Below are 7,500 nucleotides of genomic sequence, written 5' to 3' on the forward strand. Positions count from 1 at the left end.
TAGAGTCGGGTTGCTTGAGAGTGCAGCTCTAAGTGGGTGGTAAACTCCATCTAAGGCTAAATATTGTTACGAGACCGATAGCGAACAAGTACCGTGAGGGAAAGTTGAAAAGAACTTTGAAGAGAGAGTTCAAGAGTACGTGAAACCGTTCAGGGGTAAACCTGTGAAACCCAAAAGATCGAATGGGGAGATTCATCGTCAGCGTTTTTAGTATTAATGCAGGCTATGATGTGATAATAGAATCCTTGTGGTCACTAGATTATACTTGCTTGTATTATTTTTGCTAAAATCGTCGGCGTGCACTTCTCCTCTAGTAGAACGTCGCAACCTGTTGGATGTTTATCTATGGCCCAATTGGTAGCCTTTAGTATTTTATTATACTGAAGACTTTTGGTGTCCTGATAAACTGTTTGACAGTATACATATGGTATTGAGCCGCAATCATTTGCGTTAGGCTTACCGCAAGCGTGATTTTCTCCTGGTAGTGCGGATTTAATGCCGTCGCTGGGAAAAGTCTGCTGTTAGCTGTGTAATGTCTTTAACTGGCTTATTTACCGGTTAGCGATGCTACTGCTTTGGGTACTTACAGGACCCGTCTTGAAACACGGACCAAGGAGTCTAACATGTACGCGAGTCATTGGGATATATTTATATAAACCAAACCTAAAGGCGTAATGAAAGTATAGATTGTCTTAAGACAGTTGAGAGAAGATGGGTTACGTTACGATGTAATCCCGCATTCTCAGGACGTTCTATTCTCATTGAGAAAGGGCGTACCTAGAGCGTACACGTTGGGACCCGAAAGATGGTGAACTATGCCTGGTCAGGATGAAGTCAGGGGAAACCCTGATGGAGGTCCGTAGCGATTCTGACGTGCAAATCGATCGTCTGAACTGGGTATAGGGGCGAAAGACTAATCGAACCATCTAGTAGCTGGTTCCCTCCGAAGTTTCCCTCAGGATAGCTGGCATTTATAATTTTGAGTCTCATCTGGTAAAGCGAATGATTAGAGGTCTTGGGATCGAAACGATCTCAACCTATTCTCAAACTTTAAATGGGTGAGATCTCTGGCTTGCTTGAATTTATGAAGCCATGAGATTTCGGATCAAAGTGCCAAGTGGGCCATTTTTGGTAAGCAGAACTGGCGCTGTGGGATGAACCAAACGTGAAGTTAAGGCGCCTAAATTAACGCTTATGGGATACCATGAAAGGCGTTGGTTGCTTAAGACAGCAGGACGGTGGCCATGGAAGTCGGAATCCGCTAAGGAGTGTGTAACAACTCACCTGCCGAAGCAACTAGCCCTGAAAATGGATGGCGCTGAAGCGTTATGCCTATACTTCACTGTCAGAAGCAAGTGAAACGTATGCATACTATATGTTATGAAGCTCTGACAAGTAGGAGGGTCGCGGTGGTGTGCGCAGAAGGGTCTGGGCGTGAGCCTGCCTGGAGCCGCCATCGGTGCAGATCTTGGTGGTAGTAGCAAATACTCCAGTGAGGCCCTGGAGGACTGACGTGGAGAAGGGTTTCGTGTGAACAGCAGTTGAACACGAGTCAGTCGATCCTAAGCCCTAAGAGAAATCTTATATTCATATGGTGTTACAAATAATATTATAAAACAAACACATCTATTGGGCGAAAGGGAATCCGGTTTCTATTCCGGAACCCGGCAGCGGAACCGTATACAATTCGTTCACTCGCAAGAGTGTTCGTCGGGGTAACCCAAAATGACCTGGAGACATCGACAGGAAGTCCGGAAAGAGTTTTCTTTTCTGTATAAGCGTTCAAGTTCCCTGGAAACTTTTAGCAAGGAGATAGGGTTTGGAACGCGAAGAGCACCGCAGTTGCAGCGGTGTCCGGATCTTCCTCTCGGACCTTGAAAATCCAGGAGAGGGACACGTGGAGGTGTCGCGCCGGTTCGTACCCATATCCGCAGCAGGTCTCCAAGGTTAAGAGCCTCTAGTCGATAGGATAATGTAGGTAAGGGAAGTCGGCAAAATGGATCCGTAACTTCGGAATAAGGATTGGCTCTGAGGAACGGGGCGTGTCGGGCTTGATAGGGAAGTGAGTTGACTGACGTGCCGGGCCTGGGTGAAATGATTGGTGTTCACGCATCAAGATTTGAGCTCGGTCCCGTGCCTTGGTCTCTCATGGATCTTTCTTGCTATGAGATTATAGTGATGTGAAAGCATTGTTATAGTTCTTTTCGACCGTCATTTAACGTTCAACTCAGAACTGGCACGGTCCAGGGAAGTCCGACTGTCTAATTAAAACAAAGCATTGTGATGGCCCTTACGGGTGTTGACACAATGTGATTTCTGCTCAGTGCGATGAATGTCAATGTGAAGAAATTCATTTAAGCGCTCGTAAACAGCAGGAGTAACTATGACTCTCTTGCTAGTGTGACGTGGTTTTCTGTGCTCCGTGTTTTGGTGCCTATAATTGTTGGAATATCAAAGTAAATAACGATTGAGAGTGTTCAATAAATGCGGAAAAAATTTATAAATGTTTTGATATAAAAATTATTATTGGCATGTGAAAAATACATTAATAATCATGTGAAACAATGTGCATAAGTTTATTTATTGGTTAGAAGCCACGTTTTTTTTTTGTTTTTTTTTTATTTTATTTAATGGTATACTTTGTGTATTTCTGATCCATGCGACAAGTGTAGAAAAACATACGAACTAAAGTAAAGCGAAATTCCGAACTAGTGTCGCCATCTATTGAGAACCGACGGCACTAGGCTGGTAAAGACGAAATTTATCGACCCGCGAAGTTTAAAAGTTTTCACCCGCGAAATTTGAAAAACTTTACGCGCCAGATTCAAAATCTCTACTAGGAAAAAGAATTTTTTTTCTTGGTTTTCTTTTCTTTTTTACCGCCAAGGAAGAAATTTCAAAGTTTAACCACGAAAATTGAAATTCACCAGAACCGTAAGCGAAAATTGTCCTTTTTAATAGAGAAGTCTGCTATGGATAATACTTCAACAACAATGCAGGTGGAAGCTCACGATGTGAATCTGTTGACACCCCCAATACCACCATCTCGGGATGCAAAAAGACGTGCTGAAGGCTCACCGGAAGTTTTAAGGCTTACCAACCCGATGCCCATTACACTTGAAGAACTGTCTAAAATAGTCGAAAGCATGAATCTTAACAAACGTGTTGTACAATCATCGTTAAAAAAAGAAAGTACTACAACGCCAACTCAAATTGTTACGGCCATGAATAACATCGGGAACTTTTTTAATAAAGTTGCTGATGCCTACCGAGTCTTGAGCACACGTATCGAAATGCTTGGGGATCTTCGAGAAATGCTATCACGAGAAACTAATGATCGATCTGTAACCTGTAACCATGATAATCTCAAGATGGAGATTGCTGATATGGTCCGTAAAGAAGTCCAGGACGCAGTAAGCCGTCAATTCTCTGTGGCTGCTAAAGAAGGATTGCCTTATCGTGAAGCATCACAGAAAGAAGTTGTTGATATCTTTGCTGGTGAAGTGAAAGAAGCTATTAAGGAGATCAAATCTACAATTGCGTTAGCACCTGCGAAATCAAACCTGCAAACATATGCCAATGTCTCAGCAAGGAGTGTTGCGGTAGCTGGACCGCCAGCATTTGATAACACCCACCTTCCGAGGACAAATACTGTCGAATTCACTATTGTACCGATGATTGGGTTTACTGATAAATTTCGTACATCAACAGATATCCTGAACAAGTTTCAAGCAACGATTAGACCGGTTGATTATAGCCTACGTGCTCAACGCTGGATTCGCTTACACATTAAAACCGTTAAAGTAATCGCTGAGACAGTAGACCTAGAAAAATTGCAGCAAGCAGAAGAATTGAAAAGAGCCGGATTATGTATCGAGGTTAGAGAGAAACTAAAGCCAAGGTTAATTATCCGCGGGATACCAGCTGATACAGCACCCAACAACCTAGTAGAGATGATCGTAGCCGCAAACCTACCAAATGCCAATCCTGAGGAAGTAAAACTCGTATACATGTACCCAGTAAGATTGAACCGCAGTTCTACAAGCTGTGTTATCGAAACAAACGCCAAGAACAGAAGTGAACTAATCCGACAAGGTAGAATCTACGTCGGCTATGCCTGTTGCAAGGTTGAAGATCACATAATAATCAAGCAATGCTACAAATGCCTAGATTTTGGCCATATCGCAAAAGATTGTCAGAGGCCGCCAGTATGCGCTAACTGCTCAGGTGGTCACGCCACGAGAGACTGCCAAAGCCATTCAGCACTAAAGTGTCGTAATTGCTGTTCAGCCAAAATGAACGATACAGCTCATTCTGCTCTGGATGCAAGAAAATGCCATATCATAAAAATGCGTGTCGAAGGCAAGGCACGGAGCATAGACTATGTCTATAATGGAGAGTGAGCGTAACACGAACGTGCAAAGAAGAGCGTACCCACCGGTGCTATTCTCTCCCAGAGTAGTGCTCTTCAGGCTCAGCAATGAGCAATTAACCGGTCACGGAGTCCATCACCGTAATATCAATGAGGCAGGGAGCGACACCCCGCCGATGCCTGTACGGGTGCCTCGATGTTTAAGTAAACGTCAACGAATCGGCCACCAACAACACCATGGTGAATGTCTCCAACCTCCTATAATAGGGAGAAATCTCACTAGGAATAATGTATACAAAAATTCGAATTATGGAGAAAGGGCAGATATCACTATATCTCCCTCTAGTGAGAACATCTCTTTAAATAGTGATAATATAAACACTTTTACTTCTAATTCTACTTTAAATTCTATTCATGATTGTAATCCGGGACCTGACGAAGCAATAATGCCACCTACAGAAGACCCAGTGCCCAATGATGAATATTTTTGCCCATACTGCGAGAAGACGTTTAGCACTGTTAGAGGATTGGGAGTTCACAAGAGAAGCAAGCATCCTGCACAGACTAATGAAGAAATAGATCTAACCAGGAGGAAATACCGCTGGCTAGATGAAGATCTCCGTCGGTTTGCATATAAGGAAGCACAGGCCTCAGCATCTACAATCAATATAAACCAGTATCTGTATGAAAATGTAAAAATAGATCCACCACGTACCGTCAGTGCCGTGAGTAGTCTGCGACGAACGAAGAAATATAGAGATCTTGTAATAAAGTACCGTCAAGAGGCGTCCTCTAGGATTGAAAACTTAGAGGAGACACAGAATAGCCAAGTCGAGGTAGGGTCCAATGACCAGGATCAACAAGATTGTAATGCAGAGTGTGAAGCGCTGAACGAAAACAGAAACCTAGATATTGACCCAGTGGGAAACCAGTATGTGGATGAGATGACACAAGACGCAGGGACAGGGAACAACGGAGCGCATCACAGCCCATTGCGGCGCAATAGGAAGCCAAGGTGGACAGAGGAAAGCATACGTGACTATGCGCTGGTTGAAGCCAGTATCCTGGAAATGCCAAGCAACATAAATAACTATCTCTTCAGGAAAGTAAAGAACGATGGATCAAGGACGTATAGCGCGTTATGTAATTTACGGAGAAGGAAGAAGTACAAAGACCTGGTACAGAAGCTAAAAGATGCGATCAATGCCGGTGAGATTGGAAACGCGGAAATCAATTCAATAATAGTAGATGAGAATCAAGGTGAAAAGCAAAGTAGAACGAGGGAGCAGGTTTCAGAACAAGACGAGCAGCCGAACAACTTATTCAATATCCGGGATACGGGAACCGATTCACAAGCTGAGGACATTGGAAAGAAGAAGGAGAGAGAATCATGGTTCAGAGCCGCGAAATTATATTTATCAGCCCAGAAATGTGATGTCAGTGGTAAGAACCATCTGATCATGGCCATCGATCTGGTGAGCCGTGGTGAGGATCCGTCGGCAAGCCTTGAAGAGTGGTTTTATAGCCAATTTCCCGAGTTAAAAGCGAGCCGAATAAGAAAGAGAAGACAAAATGTGGTAGAACATATGAAAGTGTCGAAGAAGAGAAAAAGGCGGCGAGAGTACGCGGAAATTCAAAGTCTATGGATGAAAAACAGATCTAAAGCCGCGAAGAAGATCATTGATGGAGACACTGACAAATATAGACACCCGAACCTCGAAAGCCAAGTACGATTTTGGAAACCTATAATGGAGCAAACCCATGACATGCGACTTGGCCGGGAACCTGAACGGAGCGAAGAGAATATAGCCAGAACCTTCGAATTCTTATTATCGCCGGTTAATACAACTGAAGTCAAAAAACATCGACCTGATGCAGGAACTGCCCCTGGACCAGATCGACTCGAAGCCTCAAACTGGTTGAGGCAGGTGCCGGACAGGGTGAAGGCGACAGTGATGAATGTGGTAATGGCCTGGGGCCATGTCCCACGAATGTGGAGAGATTCGAGAACGATACTGATACCTAAGAAAGCTGATTCAATGGACCCGAGTACGTATCGACCACTATCTATATCGTCTATAGTCCTACGTCACTACCATAAGATCCTCGCAGCACGGTTGGCAAGGATTCCACTATTTGGAGAGCAGCAGAGAGCCTATATCAAAGCAGATGGCGTTGCTGAAAATGTCAATGTATTGGCTAGTATCCTAAATGACGCATGGATAAACCGGAAGCAGCTACATATTGGGTCGATAGATGTGAGGAAGGCGTTCGATACGGTCAAACACCCGTCGATAAGCAAGTGTATGATTGAAAGGAATGTACCAGAAGAATTTGCCAAATATATAGATGATTTAAACGCACAAGCACACACAGTCATAGAAGTTGATGGAGAATACTCCGAACCAATACACCCGGGACAGGGGATAAGGCAAGGAGACCCATTGTCTGGCTTTTGTTTCAACACTGTGTGGGATGAAGTGGTCAAATCGGTACCTGAAGCAATCGGATATGTGCTAGAGGGTGTTAGTGTAAATTCAATGGCTTTTGCTGATGACTTTTTGATAATAGCCAGTTCAAAGGAGGGCCTACAGGAAGCGCTAGATAAAGCCGTCAGCCAAATGCGAATACATGGGCTATCACCAATGCCAACGAAGTGCAGCTGTATTTCAATGGTCCCATCAGGCTGGAATAAAAAAGTCAAACTACTAACTACGTCTCAATTTGAGATTGATGGAAACCCGATTGCCCAAGTAGGGATTGAAGATATTTGGAAGCATCTTGGGGTTGAATTTTCATTCAAGGGCCCTATTTCACCACAAGTGCAGATAGAAGAAATGTTATCGAGGATAACAAAAGGTCCACTAAAGCCACAACAAAGGATGATGATCCTGCGCACCTTTCTGATCCCTCGCTTTTTGCACTCATTGGTCTTGGGTAAACCGACGCATAGACTACTCAGACAACTAGATAAGCTGATCAGAAAATTCGTAAGAATATGGATAAGGCTCCCTAATGACACACCAATAGCATATATTCATGCGCCAATAAGAGAGGGCGGACTAGGCATACCAGCATTCCAAACAAAGATACCTGAACTCACACTACGCCGACTAGACTCACTAGCA

This window comes from Microplitis demolitor, chromosome 7 (assembly GCF_026212275.2).
Source record: "Microplitis demolitor isolate Queensland-Clemson2020A chromosome 7, iyMicDemo2.1a, whole genome shotgun sequence".
In the NCBI taxonomy this organism is placed as follows: Eukaryota; Metazoa; Arthropoda; class Insecta; order Hymenoptera; family Braconidae; genus Microplitis; species Microplitis demolitor.